The sequence below is a fragment of the Haemorhous mexicanus genome, chromosome 9 (genome assembly GCF_027477595.1).
Source record: "Haemorhous mexicanus isolate bHaeMex1 chromosome 9, bHaeMex1.pri, whole genome shotgun sequence".
NCBI classification, from domain to species: domain Eukaryota; kingdom Metazoa; phylum Chordata; class Aves; order Passeriformes; family Fringillidae; genus Haemorhous; species Haemorhous mexicanus.
The window spans coordinates 13,278,229-13,304,333 of NC_082349.1; the positions used below are offsets into that span (position 1 = coordinate 13,278,229).

A 26,105-nucleotide genomic window follows, 5' to 3' on the forward strand; every position below is an offset into this window, starting at 1 on the left:
TGCATCTTTTCTCTTTGATATAGAGTCTGCTTTTTGAAAAAAAAAGCTTTCTGATTTTGGAGTACAGTGCAAACCTAGAAAGCCTTGTCATTGTTAGCATAAAGAAGACATCTACACAAGTATTACTGTGCAGAGGGCAATCTTTCTTTCTCTGGCATTTGTAAGGTTACTGTACCTAGAATTTAGCAGATAAATATCTTTCGCTTCATGGCATTTTGGAGATCCTATTGGTATGCAGGTTACCCTGTGAAGATGGCAACTGAAAAAAAGAAATATGTTTTATAGCAGTGTGTAATAAAAGCCCTTCACAATGATGTAAGTGGAGTCTGACCTTTCTTTCTTATCCTGTAATTAGAATTTTTTTTAACTCTTTCAAGCACAGAGTTTTTTGAATAAATTAATGCAAGAAAACAAGCATATATATAATGCAGAGGAACAAATATATATATTTGATACATGAGTTTTAAGAGTAAAATTTAAGAAACCTTTCTAGACAGGAAAGAAAGAAATATTTTCTTCCCAAAAACTCAACTTGCTCCACAGAAAGAAATTTTGATTTACAGAAAAGAGGCATTTGATACTGGCATCTTGCCTCCCCAGAAGAAAAAAAATAGAAAACAAAAAAAAGGGGAAAAAAGAAGGCATTTCTAAAAAGCTACTTCTTTCATTTTGTGAAAGAGAGGGGAAATGCATTTTAGAGAAGTGAGCTAACTTAAGGAAAGACATTAAGGATCTTTTGTCTGACTGAATCTCTGGCCAGGGTAAAGTTGGAAAGTAAAGGTGATCCCTGTGGAGTTTAGCAATATACAGAGATGAGATTAGATGAGTCACCACTGGAGATATGAAAAAGGCCTTTCCAAGGAAGATTTTTTGTAAGTGGATTAAAATACTGTCGGAGCAGACAGCTATTTCCTGATTCTTTTCCATCTTTTACCCAATGATCAATGTCTCACAGGGACAAAAGTGGTCCTTAGTGAGTCGTCAGCAGCATTTCATACAGTTACTTCCAAATTATGTACTCAAGTTTCCTCTAAGTTCACCAGGTTTACTTGACACAACTCAGTTTAATTCTTTGATACACTGAAATAAATAAATGAGATGAAACTATGTTGAGATGAAATATTATTGAGGCCTCTGAATGCATTTTCAGTAAACTGTCCAAGGAGCGAGACCCTGTGTTTCATTTCCGGCTAATTAATGCTATGCAGTTTTCAAGAGAAGATTGTCAGAGACTCTCTGCAGCCAGTTCCTTTTTCCCATTGGTTTGGTTTCTTCCTCTGCCTCTGCAAACCTGCCATTGCTACAGTAACTCAGCCAAACCTCTCTTCTAGAAAGGTGCCCAGATACTCTACTGTGGTGCGCCTTGCAGCAGGTCCATGGGGCCTCAGAGCTGTACATAATGCAGGGCTCTTATTCCCCTCAGGCTCCTTTCTGCTGGTTTTGCCATCTTAAAAGAATGCTTTAGAGATTGCTATTAAGTTCCATCCAACTTCTTGAAAGCCTTGTTTACAATTCTAAGCTAAACAACACATTAAAAATATTCTACAGAGAGAGGGGGAAAAATGGTAATCCTAAAAAGTAAATTGTAGAGCTTTTGAGAAAACACATGGCTAAAAATAGGAAACTTAATTGTCAACAAAGTCCTCGAGGATTTGTTATTAGTATTTTCTATAATTGCGTAGAAAGACGATGTTCCCCACAGCCTCTCATCCAATTACGTACCCAATTATATCATATTCTCCTTTTTTATTATTGCCTTGTGCAGCAGATTATTAAAATGGAATATTGCAGTGTACAGACATTGCATATCTTTTGCAGATAAAGTGTGCTTATACCTCTAGGGGTTAAAAGCTGAATCAGGTCTATAACTTGACTACTGACAGCCTTTGAAGTTGCTCCTTATTTAGTTATTTATTTGTTTTTTTATTTGGTTGGTTGGGTTTTGTTTATTTATTTTAGTCTAAAGATTTGGATTGACAATCTTTAATGTTTGGAATTCTTCAGCAGATGTAAAATGCTTGGCAGTGACTGAAGTTAACCTGAGGCTTTATATATCCATCTTCCTCAGGAACTGCACTGAAACTTTAGTAAGAGTTGAGAATTTTATGCAAACAACTATTCTCATGAGAACTTCTCATTTTTCTGTCCTATCTTATTCGCTTTATAATTTCTAGAGGTGTTTTAAGTCAAGCTGAACCCTTTGGCTTCCCTCTCTCCCAAGTACTTGTCCTGGGAGTCTACATGAAAATTGTCACAGATGAAATGCACCAAAAGAGAAGCTGATAAAAAGAAAATAAGTGGCATGGAAATGAATCTTTAAATGGCAAGTCTGTGAAACACTGAACATGGTTATCTGACATTATGTCAGTGAGTGTTATCTCTTGAGAAGAAATGAGCAAGAGCAGTCCACATGGGAAAAGTAATTGTTGCTTTATTTCTGTCTGTTTATTTGGGATAGCTTGAACTGCCTCCCACTTTTTTATTTTTCTCAGTGTGAAAAGATTAAGTATTAGAAATGCAGCCAGTAGGCATCTGACTAAAAAGCAATGTTCATTTCACCTTTGGACATAAAATATCTAATGCAAGTTAAAATCTAAGCAACCCCAAAAATCACTGAATACGAGAAATACACAGAATGTGGGTCAGTAGAAATTCAACTCTTTTAAAAATGAAAGCAAAATAAACCACTGAAATCACTTGGTTAGCTTAATATTTATTTCTCCATTCCACATCAGAGTATCAGATGTTGCATTTTTGTCCAGCTTACCTGGGGCAAAAGGTCTGTGGCAAAATTATGCATTAGTTTTAACAACTGCAACTGAAAGGTTTTGGAGGTGAATACAGGGACAAAGGAGGGTAAAAGATCCTTAATCAATATGTCCATATTTGTCAAAAGCTAGGTTTTATGGGACACAAAGATTACATAGGAATCAAGATGCATTTAAAGTGTTTGATGCTGCAACTTCTTTGTTTAAAGGTTACACTCATCACATAAGGAGCTTCACCCTTCCCACTCTTTTAGTTCTGCTCTTTTACTTGGGGGGCTGGTTGGTTTTTTTATCCTTAGGGGGAATGCATGTGAAAATACATGAGTGTGAATGGATAAAAATCTCTCACTCACTAGATATTATTTCTTACTTTTCTTCCTGCCAAGTTATGAAGAAAGAAGGCAGAAAAGACAAAATTTATTCCATGTGAGACAAAGGACTGAGAGAGGGATACAGGTTCTGTCTCTGGAGAAATAAGTCACAACAGGCCTCTGGAGCCAGGACTTTGATATCTGACTTGCCCCTGCTGAAAAGTCTATGACTTTTTTTTCTATGACTAGAAATTGTGCTCTAAGGAAGAAGATGAAATACTTGTTAAAGTCAAGTAACAGTCCCCATGCAATTTTTGCTCCTTGTTTTTGCCATGGCTCCGTTACATGAGTTCACAGAACGGTAATAGTATAATGTCAGTTGACAACCTAAAATTTAAAAAAGGAAAGAAATTCCAGTATTTAATTTCCCATGTTGAGTACAAACTTGATTACTGCAGAAACAGCTAGGAGAGTAAGCAGGCAGGTTGGAAGACATCCCATGTTCAAGTGACTTTGTTCCATATTTCCTTCATAGATTCAAAAGTTTCTGTTTTACCTGTCCAGTGTCCTGGTGCCTCCTTTCTGCAGGAAGGAACAGATGATCAACAAAGAGATGCCCAAAAGTTAAAGATAAGTTTGAGCCTGCCAGAAAACTGTGCAGGCATTGCTTGATGGTTTCCCAAAGTCCATCTGCCAGCCCCAAAAAAATGTCTATACGTGGAAAGATCAAAAATGTTTCACAGGTTCGTGCTACATGGCAAGTTTTTATGTGAACCTAGCAGGATGGACAGACAGAGGGACACTGGAGAGTATTAAGGTAACATGGGGGACACCCAAGGACATTATAGAGAACTGCTTAAAAGTACAAGACGTGGTTTACAGTCAGAACACCTGGGTTTAACTAATTTAGAAATTACATTAATAGATTATGAAAAAACAAATACAGCATGCTATTTCTGGGAGGTTCTCTGTGTTGTTTGCTATGGTTGTTTTCTCTAAGTTTGGAGTCTCTTCACCAGGCTTCCCTCTATCCTCTGCAAAGAACCACCAAAAATGTATCATAAAACCTGTTTAATTTCATACAAAAGATTATACTAAGTGTGCTTTTAATGTAATGATGTCAGTGGTGGATGATAACATGTATTAGGTAGCGCAAACTGCTGATTATCTGTCAGGATAAATCTGTTTATTTCAGAAATAGCAGTCTGACAACCCCCTGTTGTTAATCATGAAAGTACATGCTAATGCCAGGTACTGTTTGGTTGGAGCGTCTCAGAGGAATGTGTTTGTTAGATTTGTGCTTTGACAGTCTTTACACTGAGTTTTGCAAATTTTCTGTATATTTTTTTTCACATATTTTTTAATACAGAGGCTAGAACAAAGCTGCTGATCTACAGCTTAGGTTCACAGCAATTCAGAGGAAGGAATGACTTGTGAAAAGAGAGAGTAGATTATAGGATTACACAGTGGTTCAGACTGTGCCCATTGTGCGTTCATCTGTAGTAATTTCAGTGCAGGCCCATTAGTGATGAGCAGAAAAAAAGCAAAATGAAAGTTAGGGAGTTCTTTTTTCCCCAGGACTCACTACTCGTAAATTTGTTTATTTATTTTTCAGCATTTACAGCAATTCCTAATTATATCCTGAACTAAAAAGATCATCTCCATATGATGCTCATACCATTCCTTCCTAATGAGGTAAATGGCAAAGTGAACCAGACAGCTTTTACAATATTGTGAATTTGACCCAGATTTTGTGTTGTAGAAAATTACTACTATGTATTTTGAGTGAAACATAAATGGAATACTGGGGTACAGTTTGTCAAACCTTAGGTGAAAAGGTGTTTTATCTGACTTTATTCCATTTTGATCATTTCATGAACGCCATAAAAAGCTGAATAGCATAATAAAAATTGATATTTATATTGACATTTCAGGATTCTAAATAGAAGCAGAGAAAATCTAAACAGCCCTCAGTATCTCTGCAGCTGTTCCTCCAAAACCATCTGAGTTCTGACTAATTCACTTTTTCTCCCCATATACCCTCAATTGGCACTAATATAAACATCTCTCTCTAAAGCAATTTCTCCCTGGAAGATTATGCACATCTTCATCTTAATTCAGAATTTACATGTGTACTTTGCATATTTTTGCATCAGTATGTGTGTTTTAAATTAGATAAAGGTCACTGTCATTCATAATCAAGAAGAAGGTGCATAAAAGGTCAGGATTCAATAAAAAAACTGATTAGATGTAGAGGTTTGTTCATATGATTCAGTATATCATTGGATAAGTGGAAATCATGAGTCAACAAATTAACCTTGGTATAATGGGTTACTTGCTTCATTAGGATCAGAAATGAGATTCACAGGTTTTTTCCAACATACTCCTTGTTTGTCTCTCTAATAAGAAGAAATTCTATGGTGCTAGTAGTTACATAACTGAGTATTTTTTTTTATTTAATTTGGCTTAACATGTGACACAAATGACAATTCTAATGTGAAAAAAGGAACTGAGGCACCAAATACATTTGCTATGCATGTAAATATCAATGGAATAAAAATTATCTACTGCAAAAATAGAGAAGTTAATTTTAAAAATGGTTTGTTTCATATTGGCTTTAGCTTGAGCTCATAGAAGAGTCTGTGATGGGTCAGGCTTTCAAAATCTAGCGTCAGGAGGAGGTCCAGGTGCAAGTGAGCCTGAACTGAGGGCAAGGATAAGCTTGTGCTCCACATGTTGATTCTGCCACAAACTTTCCATATGTTCTTGGGTAAATCACCAGCATTGACTGTACAGCCACTCACATCTGCAAAAAATGAAGAATAGTAACAGGGCTTATATTCTTGGGTCTCCAGACATGGGATGACCAGGAGGGCTAAGATTTTGGGATTTCCACCACTGCTCTATTTGTTACACCATATTCCTGGTCATATTCTGCGTCAAACTGGCAGAGCTGGGAATCTGAACTAGAAACCATCTGAGGATTCTACATAAATATTCTCCAGCAAAGACAAGAAATATCAAAAGTTCAAGACCCTACTTACAAAAAAATCTGCCCTGGGAAAGACAGCATCAATTATACAAAATGATAATGCTATATTCTCAACTTTGGAATGTATAAGCTTGGTGCAATTTTTATGACTCCACCATAACCTTTTCCAAACAGTTTTTTGGGGTTTTTGGGGCTTTTTTTTTTTTTTTTGCCATGGGGGTTGGATTTGGAGGGTTTTTTCTTTTTGTCTGGAAATTATTGCAACTATTTCAAGCTCTACCATAGCAGAATGGTCTATTAGAAAATCAACATTACAATTAAAATAGTTATACATGTCAATGTTTCAGACATTGTGTATTTCTGTGAGCTTTCTTCACGTCTGTGTAGAATAAATATCAAGTTACTACTTGTTCATTTTTTTTTCCCTTGGGCAGCATTCTGTACCTATTAAATCCTAAGTATGAAAGAAAATTAGACTTGCCTGTTACCACTATAAACTTACACCCAGTGGTTTTTAAATAACATGTAGGTGATCTCCCTTCTGTAAACATAGAGAATTGGAGCTGCTCATAATTAAAGTTGCAAGCATCACAATACAAGCTGATGCTTTTCTGACATTCATGTGCCCCATTCTCTCACAAAATGCAATGAAAATACACTGAACCGTAGAGAACTTTCTTTATTTACAATATTGTTTACATTTTATGCAAGTTTAGTACAGCCATAGCTTTACTGTTATTCCATCCTTTGAAAGTCAGCTGTGTATGAGTAAGACTTTTAGCTGGGGCTTAGTACGTGAGATTGTAGGATCTGTTCCTGATCATTAAAAAGATGAAACAATCTCTGCAATAACCTGGCTTAGCTTACTGTAACTCCCAACTTCCATTACTTCTCCTCCATAGGTTTCTAAGCCCGAGGTATTTGATTACTTCCCACCTTACAGAGTTCTGCTGTGGGCAAACTCCAGATGTATGCTGCCTTGGAGGTTCCAAGGCACAGAACCAGCATGGAGGCTGTACCTCCATGAGGGGGTACATAAATTATGAGTGCACTCTTGAAGGAAATCCCCACTGCCTCCCAAAACACTGGGCTGCAGCCCAGAGACAAAATAGCCTTGCTCCTTCTGGACATCACTGAGTTAGAGGATGTGTTTCAGGAATGCCTCTGGTGGGACCTGAGCAGTCATGGGCATTCAAACCACAGGAACAAGCCCATGTTCAAACACAGGCCATGTGTGTTGGGTTCTCAGTGTTTGGTGTCTCACATTACAAACTGACTTCTGTTGAGTGGCAGTGCTTACTAAGGTAGACATATGCTGAGAAATATTACATAGAGAGCTGGCACTAGACAGAATTCACCAGCTCCACCCCTTATTTCAATATTAGGACCTCACTATGTGTTCAAGTCATTCGTTCTTGAGTCTTGCTGCAGACCTAACACAGAAAAGAACTTTGGTTGCCTCATCAAACTTAAGAAACTATACAGATGAAGGAACACTCATTCTGTAATGTGACCATGTCCTGGGGCTGTCAGCTGATGAGGAAGATGCTCCTCACAGTGTCCCTCCTCAGCAATACCTGTGCAGTAACAACTAGAATTGAGACAAACTCCTCATGCTTATCAGAAGCTGAGGAAGTGACCTTGGGACACTGGACAGGATGATCTGGTGCATAACTCCTAAAAAGTTTAAACAAAGCTAATCCCTAGGAGTTTTGTGGCCATAGCTATTCCAGCCAGTTTTGTGTAACATGGTAGGAGGCAACACACAAGCAGATGACAGGAGCAGTTTATATGAAATGACCAGACTTTTTCAGTGTCCTCTCCATGAGGCAGTGTGGTCTCAGCTATTTTTATCATTAGGCTGCTCTGGAAAGAAAGGAAGGTTCTTTTGTCCTTGCAATATCTGGATTATGGTAGAGTGTTCCATGCCCACTCCAACTTCCTTTACCTGCACAGATCTACCATACTGTGATTTTCTTAGTCCATTGTTTCTGTGCTGGAATCTCTGTGAAAACAAGGTGTTGAAAATCAAGAATCTCCTAGGTCTAACACTGGTACCTTTGGAATAGTCACCTAGGTGAATTTTTCCAAACTTAAAGTTGCGAATTTAAATTTCACATTTAAGCATCCAAATTAGTGGTCTGATTTTAATGTGTGCTGACACTCACATTTTCAATTGACTTCAAAGGGAGTTGTGAGTTCTCAGAAGTCTAAACCTATGAAAATCAAGCCAGTTAGAGACTTAAACTTGAAAGGTTTCTCCCATACCATTATTGTTATTTGCATTACTTTAGTAGCTTGACACCCCAGTTATGTGACTAAAGTGCTAGGCACTATATTTTATTTTTTTTTTCTCTTATTTTGCTATATGTAAAATATGACACACAAGGATGTTGTGATGATTATTTTTTTTAATATTTGTATACAGCTTTGAAAGTAAATAATCTGTAAACACAGATTATAATTATTCATGGATAAAAACCACAGATTATAATTATTCATTCCTTTTTGAAACAAGTTCCATGGATTTTGAACCTGTCTTTAAGAAACAGACCTGATACTGCATGCAGAATAAGTAAAACAAAATTGAGGGGCCAAATTCATTATTTGCTGTTAAAATATATGCTAAAACTGTAGTAGTTTGAACACTAAACAGAAATTAAATAGTCTCATACTGTGTTAAATTTGAACAGAAATCCACACCATTTAACAACTCCTACATAATCCTCAAAGAAATTAAGTAGGATGATGAACCACAAAGCTTTCCTTAGAAACTTTTGTCTTATCCATACCTCTTTATTTTAGTTAAGCTGATCCTTACTAGAAAATAGTAGACTCTTTGTAACTGGGACCTATGCAAATCTTTCTTTTTTTCCCCTGTGGATTCAATAACTAAGCTACTTGAAACACCTTTGATTTTGACAAAATGTTTTGCTTAAAAGAAAGTTTTTGCTCACAAACAATTAATTTCACAAGAAATTTCCCAAGGCCTGTTTTTAGTTTAGAACTTTAAAATATGAGGTGCTCTTTGAATCAGTTTCCATCCTCTGAAAAGCTAAGGACTTCAGTAGCAGTGTCCCCACTGACTTCAGTGACACAGTGCAGCCGCCATGCGTGAGCAATACAGCCATGAGCTGAGGTTTTCTAAGGCTAAATGCAGAATGTATAATCCACCAGATCCACATAGATCAAAATGGAGCGCCAGCATTTCTCAAGAAAAAGAAAGCAGGATTTCTATAACAGAGCTTTTACTGTTGGTAGTTTGGCCCATGGCTGTGACATCTCAACACAGGCACATTCCAGATCAGGAGTGCAGTATTAATATATGCAAAAGTGCACATTGGTATTTTCTATTTAAATAAGACAGGTGGTTTAAAACAGACCATAACTGATTAATAAGTTTGTTCATGCAGACTTTCATTCACGCATCAGGAATAAGTGCTCTGTCTACTTGATAAATATTCAGGCTAAACACAAATGTTGTTATTTGTCAAATAGTAACTGTTTTAATGGGCAATTCTTCATGATCTTTAACAGCTAAAAATTGATCTCCAGAACTCAGATGTCACAGAATAGTCCCTGTATTTCTCAAAGAATCCCCTCGAAGAATCCAACTTAAGGGAAAGCATAGTACCAAAGAAGGAAATACTTTAATTTACTCCAGGGACAGAGTATATTAGGCATAGTAATGAGGATTTTACAAACAAGCAGCAAGGATATTCTTTTCTACAAAGGAGATAATATAGTAATGAATCTAGACAGTCACTGTATATCTTCCAATACTTAGGATTTTAATAGAAGTAATCATCAGGAATTCTATTTAGACTTTCAGATCTTTACATCTTGAACCATTTAAAACATGATTTTAATCTGCATGGTGTAAACTTATTGATTTTTTGCTTGTAAACTGCACACTCTTCAGATAGATCAATTTTCACATTTACCATACCTAATTATTTTCTGCTTCCTTCGGACTTTAAAAGGCAGAGATTATTGGGGGCCCCCTTTGTTTAACTGACAGTTTCATGGCAGCTAACACAAATAATAAAATAAATCCTGAAGAAGAAATAAGTTGTATTTAATAAAAGGTTTAGCACAAGTGTTTATGTCCTGTGAGTACAAAGAACTGTGCATGTTTCCTTTATCTTGTAGTATCAGGTAGCAGCATTACCAATATTTTCCATATTTCATACATAAAATTCCATGTGACTACAAACCTGAGCCTGGGTAGCGGAGTGAACTTTGCCCAAAAAGGAAAAGAAAGATATATGCTTCTGAAAAAGGACTCAGACCCATATCTTCTGGGAGATCTGGGAAAGCCACTCTTTTGGAAGCTGCATAGAGAGATAAATGTGATAACAAAGGCTCACAATTCTAGCAGGTTCCCCTAGAATAGTACTTCAGAAATGTGAGGTGTGAAAAAAAGGCAATCTGTGCCAGATACTGATTAAATTTCAGTCATCTATCCAAAGCAGTCCCTAGTCGCTTGTAAAATGCTCCATGTAATTACAGCAACTACAGTTTTTAAAGCAATTTACACATTAGCCTTTAACTTGGGTTTCTTTTTGTGGGTGCATTTCTTCTTTGGAATCAATATCCTTAAGATATATGTAAATAAGTTATATGACTTTGCAGCCATATAGACTTTAAAAATTCCATATCTAGTATTTTCTTCACAGATTCCTCATGGCTTTTGAAAAAGCTTAACTGTAATAAAATATCACACTCTGGATGTTTAGCTAACGTTGTTCAGTGACCCCAGCTGTAAGTCACAACCATATTTAAAACTGTTAAGGAGCTAGGAATTGATGCAAAATCAAACCAGGATATATTAAAATGCTGCCAGGATAAAATAATATTAAGGGCTAAACTTTGTCCTTTGCTAGTTACACAGGTGCAAATATCAAACTTGGAAAATCCTTTCAAAACTTTGTGCATCCTAATCTTCCAAATCTTCTCCTAGTCTTTGGGCATGGAAGACTTTGCTAATGCAAGAGCCACTTACATAGTTACAGAATGAACACTGGCCAAGTAAAAGAGGTCTGGCTCATAGCTGTGGTATTCCAATTTTAAATTATTGTGTGAATTTTGGAAGGAAACTAAACTGACTATTTCATTAAAATTCTACTGACTAAAACCAGAAGAAACGCAAGGAGTGAATTAAACCCCTCACAGTCAGTAAAACTGTTCCCACCAGAGCTGCACAGTGCAGCTGCAGGTAACTTTACACTTTTGTTGTTGTTGTTTTATTCTGCTTGTTCAAGGTGTCTTTTGTATCTGCCAAGCACAGAAAAGCTCCCCAGTTCTTCTGCACCTCTTTGTTACCAGGGCTATTATCCTAACTGGGGCTAATAATATGAAGCACATTTACGTTTGTGTAGGAAAACTAGGGTCACTAGAGATAATCCAGAAAGTTGTTCCACAAGGGATTATCTAGGATGCTGTTTTCCAAAACTGTCACATATCAGAAAAAGGGCAAAGCACTTGTAACTCTTGTGATTGATCCTCTGTCAAGTCATGATTGCTGTCACCAGCAGGTTACATTCTTTCAGCAAAGCAGTAGACACTGCTGAATTTTAAGCCAAACCAGTTAGGCTTCCAGTGTCATATTCCTTTCCTTATCTCTTTCCATACTTCATTCTCTCACAACAGAAGAGATGAATTTGTAACTGAAAAGAGAAGATGACATGGTGTATGTTACAGTATCTTAAAATTAGTGCTCCCCTCCCAATAACATATTTGGGTCTGAGGAGTCTACATAATTTGGCTTGTAGGCCCTGAAATGACACAACTGAACCACTTAATTTGCTCTAAGGTGAGAGGGTACAGAATGATATAAGTTAAATATAGGCCTTAGTGTTCTATTAGACAAAACCATAGGTTTACAATTCTTCTGAAATAACAGATGATTTTCAATCTGATTTTGAAATTAAATGCTTGTATATGGCTCTGTCCAAAGATTCTGAAGCCACTCTTGTACCATCAAACATCACTGGTTTGTAAGGTTGTGGTCAAGGATGTAAAGTGCTCTCTGTCTTTATCTATCCAGAGAACTTACTGTGGTTTTATTCCCTGTTTTCTTTCAGTCTTTGAAAGTGTGCAGTGGATACATCCATAGCTCTCAGAATTTTTTAAAAGAATGTCAGAGATTTTATTGCTTTTTCCAGTGAATCTTGACATTTGTAATTTATTTGCATTAATTTACTGTAATTAAATATCTAGTTTTTTTCAGAGGCATTTACTTTCAAATATATCTTTTAGTAAATCACATAGAGATCCACCTGCTTTCCTAAACACATATTAAGGGGCAAGTAAGATTTTTAATTAAGCATTCACTTTTTGTTTTTTTAAAGTTTTAATTATCAACTCTTGTTTAAAATGGTTGTGGGTTAACCACTGACTTTTCTAAAAGTTTCTCCACCAAGTGCCAGTCCTTACAAAGCTATCTCAGGGAGCCTCATTGGGCCAGACTTTAACTTGCCTTGCATAAAAGGTGACAGTGCCTGCTTTGACTTAGACTTCATGGGAAAGCATTCCTGAGCAAGCAATGGAAAATGGCTTTTTCCCCAATGGTCTGTCAACTTACTCCACCAGAAGCTGCCATCCTCCAAGCTCTGTTTGTGGAGGAGTTTGTGTACACATTCCTTTGCATTACAGACAAAATGAACTGGGAAAGCTTAATGGACTGTTGAAGGTGAGTATGAGCTAACCCAGCTCATTTTGTCTGAAATGGATTGAGAAGCACTCACATGACCTCCTTCCTCTCTCAGAGCCCCGGGGTAGTTGTTTCCCATGATGGAAAACAGCACCAACCAATTCAGTGAGGTCTTGAAGAAGACTTTTTCTGTGTCCTGAAAAGCAGGTTCATAACTCACATTGCCTTTTCTCCAGCCTTTAGAGAAAGACTTATATCAGCTGTAAATGAGGAGTTGACTTTTAGGGGAAGCTAAGCAACCAGCAATGAATTACAAGTAGGCAACACAGGTTTTTTCAAAGCTATGGCCATAGCCTCTATTGGTCATTTCAATTACTGAATGTCTAGGGGCAAAATGTCCAGGCCAAATTTAGCAAAGTCTGTAATAGCAGTAGTAAAATGCTGTCTCTGGAAAATTCTCTCTTCTCTAGATGGTGGTTAATTTTTAAAAATTACTGTCTAGGTGTCTGAGTCTTCTATTATCTTTAGCAAAGAAACTTCTGGAGGTGAAAGGCGCTTTCAAACTGCCCTATTCTGACTCCCAGTTTTTAACTCATCTTCCTCCTTTTAAATAACCTGCAGAAAGCTTAATAAACTAAAATGTCCACACAAACATTCCAAAATATTCTCATGTTCTCCATACACATGAATGTAGCTTCTGTCTCCATTATTTCATACATTAGTAAGGCAACTGATTCATCTCTGCTACTCTTTTGCCCTCTAATATAATGTTTGAATAAGGAATTGTTAGAGTTCTCATTAGGTTTGTTGTGGGGTTTCATAATGAATTCCTTTTCACAAGCTGGAGAGTCTTTTGATTTTTGCTTGCATATTCATAGAAGAACTATGTCATAAACAAAGTCTAAATCTGGCACCACTCTCTTGCTAAGCCATTCTAAGACTGTGCTGTATCTTTCTACACTTTACCTCGTAAAGAAAACAATGTCAATGCCAAGCATGGAAGGTGAAGAAGATTGCTATTTAAAGGATAATTTTCTGGCACATGAAGTACAATTGGAGGCATATCATAAACAAAAAGAAAGTGCATTGCTTTTCTTCCACAGGCCAAAATTCTGCCTTGGTCTACCCCAATGGAAAGAACAATACACTTCTGTGCAAGATTGCTCAGTAAAGTCCAGCTGCTCAGGTAAAATGAACCTCTTGCCATATTTACATATGTAGAGATATGTAAAAAAATACACATATTTCAGAGTTCTTTTTCAACCTACACTCTCCCTCTAACACAAGTTAGACATGAATCAATGAGATTTACCCAGTCAACATGAAAAGAGAAGCATATATTGATAGATAATCTACACAAATACACTGGTCAAGCAGTGGATTCAAGCTTAACTGATACGTTTCATTCAATGGCAAGTATATTTGCTTAGTTCAGCAAAAAAAAACCTGTATCTCCTAATGATGTGGAACTGAATTCTTTATCTCCCTTGCTGCTAGCTTGCTTTTAAGGCAGAACTGGACATACCTATGATAACTAAATAGGTATTTTGTAAATTGTACCTAGCTACCTTTAAGGAGAGGTCCAAACCACATATTGTATAACCATTGGCGGAAATTTTATCGAGCTTGGCTGGAGAAACAACCTAATGCTACATTCCTCTTGCCAATCAGCACAACAGAATTTTTGGTTTTTTCTCTACCCTCAGCTAATAGGCCAGTATTGCAGGCAGAATTTTGACTCAGAGATGCTGTTCTTTTAGGGCCTTTTTAGGATACTTCCAGAAATGTCAACAATAATACATAAAATCACTGTCATGTGAAATAATTGATAAGCTGATCAGTTTCCTATTCTATTTCTTTAATACATTTTCCCCAAGAATAATGATTATATTTATAGAAATATAATAATTTTCCATGCTAAAGCAAAATGGTATTTGACATTAACAAAAGGTCAGGTATCATACTGTAAACCACAATGAGTATTGCTTTAAAAGATTATTGAATTAAGAGGTACATGTATTTGACAAAGTATAGAATTCCAATCACTGCCATAGTAGAAGTGCCCTTTTACATGCCATAGATTTATTGACATTTCCTAACTGTAAAAATGCAAAGTAGTTTGTATGTAATAGGCACTATCAATTTCAAAAATAAAAATGTCTCATTCAGGAACATGTATGTTTTCCTTCTGATTTTGCACGCACATATTTGAACACTGGAATATCTGTGTATCCCATTGTGATTGTGGTTCGTAGGGACAAATAGATGTTCACTTTTTGAAGGCACTTTTGTGCATCCTCATGCAATAATAAACCATACCTTTGCTTTTTCTTGAAACAATAGTGTCACTGCTCTGTAAACGTGACCCAAGAGTTTTCAGGGGAGTTAGTTAAAATGAGTGTGAGGACAGCATCAGAGCCTCTCCGTGGTATTTGCCCACACCACAGATCTGTCACAGTTTGGTGTGACTGACGGGCCTTAACTGAAGTCCCGGGTCTTTTAAGGGTCAGAATCACTGTTGGAATTATGCCAAAGGCTGTCTAGAGAAAACACCAGAGCTTCAAGAACTGCCAGGGTGTTTCAAGCTGTGAGGGCAAATTAACTAAAAAGGATTTTTAACATTGATAGGTTTGAATAATAATACTTTGCAAATATAGCACCTTTTATGTGTTCCTGCAGTTAATAATAATAGAAAAGCCATAGAGAATGAGCCTTCTATTCCACAAAGCTGTGCCATGTTACTATAACACTCTTACAAGAATAAACTGTTTATTAATGAAACGAGCTCAGTTTCACTTTAAAAGGATATTATACTTTTCAATTCATCTGTATTTTCAAACAACTTTACTGGTAGTATCAAATGAGTTTCTTATAACAGGAGGTCTTGAGGTTTTTGTTGTTTGTTGTTGCTGTGATGTTTCTTTTAAGTTTAGAATAGATTTTTTGATATTTAGCAACAGAGCCCAAATTCCCAGATTGTCATGTTCCATGTTCAATGATTAAGAGAGAGATTTTAACCTAAAGATATGCCTTTTCAATATTTTCCTGTATGTAGAATGAGGATCCAGTTGAAGGTGGTTGTCTAACAGCATTTCATTAGTCATCATCCACTTGTCATCAGCAAATGTGTCTTGAAGGCACCCTTAACTCTTCCTTTGTTCGTCCTTCCTGGACCCTTTAAGCTTCTAGTCTCTCTCACTTCTTCTGCTTCCTACAGGGCTGTTCTCTGGTCTTTTTCCCTTAAACTCACATGAGCTGTTATACCCAGGAAATGAATTTTTGATTATAAAGGAGCAGTTAAAATTGAAAAAAAAGCCCTCCCTCAATAAGATGAAAAAAAATCTGAAAACAATCAAATAAAACTAAACAAAACCCAAAGACAAAATCTGGATGCATTGTAGGATCTAATAGTTTGTGTACACTACCTCAGGTTTTGGTGCAAGAACTGCCATGGTGGAAGGCTTGCTTGTACTGAACAGCAGCACAAAGGTTGTCACAAATAATTCAAAGTCAGAACTCCCTTTTTAAACACGGATGCGTTGGCAACACTGCCAAATCTTGGATTTGGTCTATTAAATCAGCACTTAGGCAAATAAAACAGTCATTTGAGTGATAATTTTAACATACTAATGAGATATTCAGATGTCAGCAACTGAAAAATACACATTGGCCTTTTGAATTTAAGCCAAGACAGGCTTTGAGACTAGGACTTTATAGAAAGATCAAAATATTTCTGAATTTATCTTAATCTTTCTAGGAGAGAGGCAGATGGGATTAAAGTTCTTTATGAAGCCTTCATTAGTTTTAGATATAAAACTTTTCTTTATCATCTTATTTTTAATTAGTTGTGTTTTCGTTCATATGCAGGTCAAAAAGCATCCTCATTCAGTCATCCTCACTTTCACTCTCATTCTATATAGTTCTCACCATGACACTGTTCCTGGAGGAGTGCCTACATCACTTCTGCTGAAACAAAACTCTGTCTTTTCTTGCCCTATTTCTCTCTCTCCATCATCAAAACCAAGATTAGGTGAGCCTAAAGAGATCTGTGTTAGATATAAGTTTTGGCAGACACTAAGACCAGCCTTTTTTCATCTAAATAATTTTTTCATATAGATATCAAGCATTTCATTTTTATTGTTCTTTTTTTTTTTTACATATTCATCAGTTTCCTAAAAATGTTAAGACAATTAAAATATTGCAGATAATATTTATCCTAGAGATGAAAAGTCTCTCTTATGCTTTACTTTTCTTTGAAAATTAACTAGAAAATGTATCTTTAATTATGATTGTGACTTTCAAGAACTAAACCAAAGTATGACTCAATGCTGTTATTTTTTATTAATTGTTTAGTAGTATTACTATGCTGTCGACAAGCATAATTGTTCTTACTTGAAGTCCACTCTGCTGAAATCCTTCTAAAGAGGCTGGAAAATTTTCTGTGCTGTGTTTAAGTGCAAGATAGTACAAATAATATAAACCAAAAGAAAATGAGACAAAATTCACCAACATAATCAGTAGTCCTTACAAGCCATGAGCCTTACCATTCACAGGTGCAACAGAGCAAAGAGGTTTTAAGGAGGAATTTGAAGTGGAACAATGATGTGCTATTTAACAGACAAATTAGCTCAGATATTATTGGGCATGCTCTCTGCCTATTCTGATAATGTAATCTATTTTAGCTTATTTGCTAGCTCCTTGAAATTGCTAGGTATCCATTTACTGGATTAATTAATTAAACATATTTAAATTATGCATTAGTCATGGCTTTAGAAAGTTAGAGTAAATAACATAGGCTTTATTAATTTTTTCCCTCTCTTATAATTTTCCTATCCCCAGTCTCTAATTTTCATCAATTCCCCTTTCTCTTTTTTCCCATTCCTTTTAAGTTTTTGTTAATTTTTTAATAGTGCTAGCTGTTTCACTGCTGGCTGAGACAGAAGCAGGTGTCTTTTCTCCGCAGTGACACCAGAACTGATCTGTGGAACAACTGAGAACAGAGTTGTCCCTAGGGATGAAGCACACCCAGTTTTTCCCATGACAAGTTTTCAGGGCTAGAGGCTTAAAAAATTAAAGGGATTTTTTTGTTGTTGTTTTAAGCAAAATATTTTCCACCACTTTTATACTTTCAGAACATTGTTCTGGCCTTGTACAGGAGACAGGGAAATGTAAATGTCAAACATTCACTTCTGTTTAAATGGGCTTATTATACCACAACGTGTTGGGATTTTGTTCCCTACCGGCCGGTTCTTTTCACTGTCGTACCCTGTAAGCATTTTCCTTGCACCTGCCTGAGGAGACTAATCCTCTATTAAAACATGTTCAAACTGAGCAAAGGCAGAAATAGCAGCCATTTCACTCAAACAAAATGAATCAAAACCTTGTAAAAAATAAATAAATCAGGATAGCTTTGGAGAAGACATTTGGCCGTTTGGTCTGTAGCTGAAGCCTTGTTACCTCACTATGTTCCATCTGGAGAACAGGCTTTGCCCTTAGGGCATGGACCTGTTTTGAAAACAGTGCAAAGAAAACTCCCTCCCCATGTAGGTTCTCAGCTGCTTATCAGTGCCACTCATTGCCTATCAGTGCCACATAGACCTCATCATTTGGGGGTGCAATCTTCTTGCATTAATGCACCAATGACTGGCCATGCTCTCACTTCCTTCTCCAGGATCATGGCTATTTACTTAGATGCAACAGCAATAATGTGGATAATGTGTATTTCTCTCCCAGCCTTGCTGCAGAGTTAGACTCAACAGGGAGCTGCAGAAGCATCGCAGAGAATGGTGATGTCGCTGACTGGTTCACTGGGGAGAGAAACTGCCTCCACCAGACAACAAAGAACTGCAGTCTAACAGGGCAAGGGATGAGGGAAAATCTGTTCTGACATGGTAAATCAGCAGGCTGAATCCGTGCGCCTGAACTGCACTACCCAAGAACAGAAGTCCTATTGGACAGCCCTCACCAGTGCAAATACAGGACTGATCACATTGCAGTCCTCAAGAGATAGCTATATTTTAAAAAACCCTAAGAACACAGTAACAACAACAGATACCCCTCACCCCCCAAAAAGATCATTGCAACTGCTGCTCATAAAGCCAGGTAATTAATTTATGGTACAAAGTCACATTTTTCTACAGCCAAACCCATCTCTGCTGAAAACTGGTATAGAGATCAAGGATAAACAGTGAAGTGTTCAATTTGCAGACAAATTATATGAACAAATGTGTTCATGCTAGTTGCAATGAAATTTCAACTCCTTTCAAGTCTTAAGCGTTTTGTATCTCTATAAGTTGGGTCAATGAATGGATCAGGTTCACATACGATGAGAGTAAATGATTTATAACCAGAAAAGTCACTTTAAAATGCAATACTCACCATGTTCTCTGTGTTTTGTGCAACTGTTGTTATAATTTGTTTCATAACATTACCTTTTGTAGCATGGCTTTTGCTGTGTGTTTCCTAAGAATTTTTAAATTCCTGTGTCTTATGAACAAAACCACCCACTGAAATTTTCCCTACAAGAAAGGGAAAAAAGGTCTGTGCTGTTGGTGAGAGACGTGCCATACAACCTTGTATCTAGACAAAAGAGAGCTGGATTGATGCTGGTTATTTTTCTGGAGGCCCAGGTGTGTCTAGATACTTCTCAGAGAAGTTGTATGGAAGATTAATTTAGAGTAATACACAGCAAAAGCAGGCATAAGTAAATCTGCAGACAACACCCCTTAGTTTTCAGAAGCTCAAAAGGTACATTCTTTTATTTTAGTCCCAAGTGTTTTGATATATATGATTTGGCATCTGCTGAAAAGATTTCTTTCCTAATGCCAGCAAAACACAATTAATGATGTTTCTGAATTAAGACTACAAGGAGCACATCAGCAACTGATTGTGATTTTGATTAGAGATTCCCACAAATGATTAAAAATAGTAAGAAGTCCTTTACAAGTGCTTCACAAGTTTCACACAGACAAAGAAATTGTACACCACTGGTCATTCACAGCCTGCAGCAGAATAGTATGGCAAGGATGTCAGGTTTCTGCCCTTCCTATTATCACATGTTTGGGCAACTCAGCCAGCTTCTGATTGGCACAAAAATCATACTCTGGAAAGGGCAAAGACAGAAAACTAGAGAAATTCAACAGACTATTAAATCATAAGTCCTGCTGAGGTACAGCTTATGGACCAGTTTGGGTTAAAAGTTGTTCAAGACAAATTCTACCCTCTAGAGACATCCTGAGATTTCCAGCCCATGCAATACTCTAATTCAATCTTTAAAGCAACATGCCAATAGGAGAAAACACTACATATGTGAAACAGTGGAAGTTTATAAGATCCTGGGGAAAATGCATTACAAACAGTGCTGAATTATTATTGGAGGTTTGGGGTTTGTTTGTTTGGTGTGGGCTTTTTTTTGGGGGGGACGTTAGGGGGGGTGTAGACAAAATTAAAGATTTCTTTGAAATGTCACACTAAACAAAAGAAATGGAATCCCCAAATATTTTAATTTCCAGATTATTAATTTCTAAGGATATCTGGGTACAGCAGTTAAAACAGTTCAACAACTTAGTTTTCTTAAAATTTGGCTAATTAATTTCTGTCTCATTTCTAAATTATCTGCAATGATTTTTAAATATGACCCTTTAAATACTATACTATATTCCTAAAGCTTCAAGATACACATAATCTGAATGCATTAAGACATAACCATAGTAATTTGTGATGAAACTCCAATGATTTTGGTGGACCTAGCCCTGATGTGATTAAACATGACATTTTATTGTTCTAGTCACCTTATGCAGCAGCTTTCTTACACTTATACAGCAATATGGTTTCATATATTCTTCTTGTCCTCGCTACTGCTTTTAAATTACTTTAATAACAGTTGTAAATAAGCAAAGCTCACGTGATTGTCCTATTACCTACTTATTTACTTTAGATAGTACCACATATGGGGAGATACAGATTTCAGAGGACCTGTATCTGATATAATCACGTGGCTCATGTTAACATTAATGAGAAACTTAGATAGCACTTCTCATTTAAACATCTTGTCTGTAATAAAAATAAACTAAAGACATTTTTACTCTTTACTCAGAAAAAGAGATGGGACAGAAAAATGCATTCTCATGCCTGGTCATTGAAGGCATATGTAGGTTATGAGATACATGGTGAGAAAAGTCACAGATTCTTTTCAATCCATTCCGTTTTGAAGGTCTGAAAATCACAAATGTCCTACTGTAGCCAATTTGAGAGACTACAGGGATACAAAAGAATTGTGCTGATGCTGCCTTCAGGGATAAATGCAAAGCTCATTCTCAGCCAGGTGATCTGTTCATCTAATACAGTCCTTTGTTCTACACTGTAAATGTATAGCTTTTCTCAGCCTCCCTCCTCCAGCCCAGATTTCCCCTTTATGCTCCCCTGAAATCCTGGTCTTTGACTCATATCTCTCAAAGTCTGTTTGGCTGAGGAATATCCTCACTTCCTGCTGTTCAATACCCTGAGCATGGCCCTAATTTGCTGCCTGAGTTAACTTCATCCAAGCCATTGGGCGCTTGTAAATCCCATCACAGGGACTTCATGATATTCTTAGTTCTATTTTATTCTGAAAACCCCACTGCCCAAGGTTATCATATTATGGGAGTTTCATTTCTCTGTGAAAACACAAACCCTAAAAGCTGAAAACATGAGAAATAAATAATAATCCAAATTATGGTCGTTGAAGGTGTTTTAATCTCTTTATTTCTGAGAAAAGCTCTTGATTTTGCTAGAAGCATAAATCATGATTGTTAAACACTTAGCTATTCTGTACCACTCAGCTAGGAAAAATATTATTTCAAGAAAATGAATTTTATAGTATTTCAGCTTAACCCATTATTCCTTGTATTTCAAAGAAAAATGTCAGTGCTCCTCATGCTATTAATGTCTACCATTTTCTGTTTGGTCGTGTCTAATACCCTAAGTGTGGTACTGTTGAGTCCAACTCTTAAAGTGCGACTCATAAACTCTGCCTATCAAATGACATGTAATGATTTGCAGTGCCCAAAAACTGTTATGGAGGTTTAACTGACAAATCTAAGGATAGAATTCATCTCTAAGAAAACACACAGAATGACAAGAATGTTTAAAATTATCTCATAACAAATGCCAAAAGAGGAGGGGAGGAGGGGTGTATTTTTCCTTTAACTGAATTTCTTTGGTCTACTCCATAGCCTAGTGTTTTTTACTTTCATAAAAACACTTTAGAAATTAGAATAGATTTTGAAATGAAGATCTAGCCAAGCTTCTCTGGAGTAATACTCAGACATAGTAAACAATTACATTACATAAACCAACCATCTGAGCAAAAATGATAATTAAAGTAATGCATTGGTGTGCTTCATTGATTTATGAATTTGCTTAATGATTCCTGTTAGAGCAGAAGAAGCCATTATGCATTCACTGATTTTAAGAGACAGTATATAGTTGTGTGACCTTTCACTAAAGAAGAAAATTAATATTACTGAGCAATTAAAAAAATTGTAAAAGAAGTGTTGGTATGAAAAACTTTTTACAACAATTCGAAAATAACATCCCAAGCCCATTAATTTTGTTCACGAATAAAGCTGTTCCCATTTTTCACACTAATATTCAGAAAAAAGTAGAGGAATTTGCCTAGTCCATGCTTGCATGTTGGATCCTGTCTGAAAAAAATAAAATTAAAGAATCCAAGGCTAAATTTATCTGCCTTTGATTCAGAATCAACCAAACCAAGTACCCCAGGTTCCTGGCTGAAAGACAGTGGCCCACACTCCCCACTCAATTACTGTTACTCATTGGTGCTTGGTGGCTCATCCAAAATCAGAGCTCCGCTCTGTGAATTGGGGTTAACACAGACACTGAAATACATACACTGAATATCTCTGACCCAAAGCACTTATGATCCAGACAGACAGTTGGGAAAAACCTGAGCATACAAATGAAAGCATACAAATAATATCCTCCTGCTGAAATCCAGAGAGATTTTATTCTCTGTTTCAAGCTAATTCTCAGTGATACTGAAAATCTCACCCACAAAGACCTAGCAAATGTATTATCTTGCTGTTCTGGAGATAGGGAGCTAAAGCAGAAAAGATGAAGTATTATCATCCAGGTCTGTGCAGAAATTTTGTGGCAACATTGAGTCTTAAAAACAGGATCATAGATTTCTTCACCAGGTCAATTTCTGTCCTGTCCCCAGAAGTTTTGTGAAGAGGGTCTTCTCCCTGCCTTAATGTGCATCCATTAGTGCTAGTGAAATCCACACCAGGTACTAAAAGTAAATAGTATTGAATGCCTTCAAACCTTGACACAGCAGGAGGCATCCTGAAAGTAAGGAAGGAGGAGTCTTTTAAATTAGCTGCTGTAAAACAAATGGAAGGGTCCAGGGGGTTCATTTGACATTTATCTGTGTATTTCCTTGCTTTTGTTGTTTTTTGTCATTGTCCTATCATTCCATTCCCCTTGATTTTTGTGTAAACTTCCTTGTTTGTTTGCTTTTCTGATAACTTGTAGAGTAAACTTCTCCTTCACAAGAGAAAATGCAGCTGGGAGAATAAGGCAGGGGGAGGTTGTCTGGCTGAAATACTTTCAACATGGCATCAGCATAGTTGCTTGTGACTTTGAGCACTGTGAAACATTTGTTTGTCTTGCTTTCTTTCCTTGCTTTTCATAGCCCTTTTCAATCTCCCAAGCAGCTGATGGAAAGAGAGAGAATCCCCTACAACACTAAACACATTTTGTTATTTACTGTTAAATCCCTGTTTTCACACACAGCAGAGATTGCACACGTCAATATATCTTTTTAATTGTATGTGGAACTTGTCACATCAGGTTGTAAGCCCGTTGAAGTCCCAGAGCCCATTCTGAACTGGGTTGACACTTCAAAGTAAAAAGGGAACAAGTATGGAAAGCTCTTTGAATCACAAAGAGCCAAATGAAAACACTCCATCAGACTTCAATCCTCAATCATGCTTTTTCCCTGTGTATTTTGTCAGCCAAAATCCATAAATGACCTTCAGAATGGTGACATGATGATCTAGAGACCAGCTCTTCATTCCTTGTTATCATTTCAGCAAGTCTGCTCATTCAGGCAGTTTGACTTTCTTGTAGGAATACAGAGGTGGACAACAAACTCTGAATTTGCAGAGGGATAGACCCTCAGCCCTAAACCTGGACCTTGTCCTAGTGATACTTTTTTGTCATCTGCTGAGATGACCATTCACATTCAGGAGGTGAGAAAGAAAAGGGTTTACAGCTAAAAGCATGGGATGATCCTACTATAATTGTTTGGAATCTTTTAATTTTGTGTTGTAATAAGTATTATTTTTACTCTAACACATACCCATAGCTTCACAATTCTTGAAAGAAAATAAGAAGGTAAGAAAAGGGATATTCTGATTTACATTCTTTCAGGCCTGGATACATGATGATCATTTCAACTCTTTGCAATACTACTAATAATAAAGTCCTGTGATACCATAAACTGCTGAAGTATTTCAGAGATATGTTACAGAGCAAGAAAAAAGTACACCAATAGGAGGAGGAGCTGTGAGAAGGAAAAGTGAGAAGAGCTCCTTTTGCTCCATGAACATCCAGCCTTCCCTGCAGAACCACAAAGGCTGGGGCAGCCAGCACTCTCCCCCCGCTCCACAAAACTACCTGCAGGGACAAGAGCCAGCTGCTTCCCCAGCCCTTTGGTTACCAACTCTCGGTGTGAAAAACAAGAGTTAAAGCAACAGAAGAGTCTTTTTGTTCTCACCTTAGAACAGCACAGGAGCTAAGGCCCAATGCACTCCATAAAGGCTACTTAAGTCCAGAAGTACTATGTTAAACTTGTCTCTCTTTCTACTACACACATTTAAAGCTAAGATGGATATTATTTCAGGATTCAAAATATTTGGATGTAAACTCTTGCTGTAGCCCCTATGAATTTTCACATAGCTCATTGTCTGCCTTTGGAACATACTAAAGTAATGTGGATTTTAGCTGACTCCTGCACATGCTTATCTTTATTCATGGTAGGGAGGCTCACTGATGTTAGGAGGGTTTTTTCACTATGGATTTACCATGTATCAGATTAAGTACTTTTGTGATTCATTGATGGATCAGTGAGCAAGCAGCACCAGCTTTTATCGCCATTTCTGGCAGTAACTGGCAAACCTTTAGCGGTGCTGGTAGAGACCACAGTCAGAGAGCCTGTCTTAAATCTAGCAGTGAAAAATTTGATTGAGATTCCACTTTAAAGAGCAGTTTGCAAGCAGAGTTTTGAGTGAAAGCAAAGTATCAGTGTGAGTCTTAAACTTATTCAAGCTGTCAATCTCGATGTCTTGTGTCTGTTAGCATGCCCAGCTTTGGTGTTATTGTTTGTTTGCATGTTAACCAAAATGTAGGTCTACATTTTTCCAGTACACACAGACTTCTGCTGACTGACTCTCACGAATCAGATGCAATGGAGTGGTAAGTGGCAGCTCACTTCCATCCAGCAAAGCCTGAAGCACAGGCTGCTGCAGCTGGCTCTGCACGTGCCTCCCCTCACCTCTTCAGGTAGCACATGTTTCTGTATCACCAGTTATTAAGTGCAGGTTATGCTGTTGCCACATCTGCCTCATTTGAAGCTGTCATTGTCCCCCAAAGTTCAGCAGCTCAGGTTCTGCAGCCTCACTTGTCTGTTCCAGGAGCCGGCCTGCCTGGGCTCTGCAGCCAAGCTGCTGCCCAGAGCCAGCACAGACATTCAGCCCCATTCCAAACAGGTTAACACCTTCACCCATGGATTGTTTGTAAAGACATTAGCACACCTCTTCCCTATCAGTAAGTTACTTAAATGCAGAAAAAACGCATTTAAAACCTAGGTAGGCTTGCCAAAGCAGTAAAAACTACTTAATTTTAATGTTTGACATTTTACTAGCCCGCTGCCTTACCTAATGAGGAGCAACATAAGCTGCTTCAGAGATAGAGGCATCTCCTAAATGTCTGGGCCAGTAAATGAAAACAAAGTTTAGTGTACATGATGAAAAATATGAAGTCTAGGAGCAGTGAGCCAAAACATAAAAAATAAAAAAAATCTAACCTATTAAATAACAAAAAACGTGCAGCATACTGAAGAAGGAAAGAGACGAAGGAAAGAGATTTGGGAGATTACTGCAAAAGAAATGTTGATGTCTTTCTCTGTGTGGCTGCATTAGAAGAGGCAAATATGAAGGATAAACCAACCCTAGAGACAATAAAGCAAAACAACACAGAGAACCCAAGCTGTATTAACCACAATCCAGTTTAGTATAAATTTGTCAGGGAGAGCAAGAGGCTTTAAGGTAAGATTATGACTTTAGAGAAGAGGCATATTATAAACAGCATCTGCCAGA

General features: G+C 37.1%; 1 protein-coding gene across 1 annotated transcript in view; it reads left to right on the top strand.

The window, feature by feature from the left end:
- Positions 1-26,105, top strand: part of ADGRL2 (adhesion G protein-coupled receptor L2) — a 386,374-nt gene that overhangs the window by 1,468 nt on the left and 358,801 nt on the right. The window lies entirely within an intron of this gene.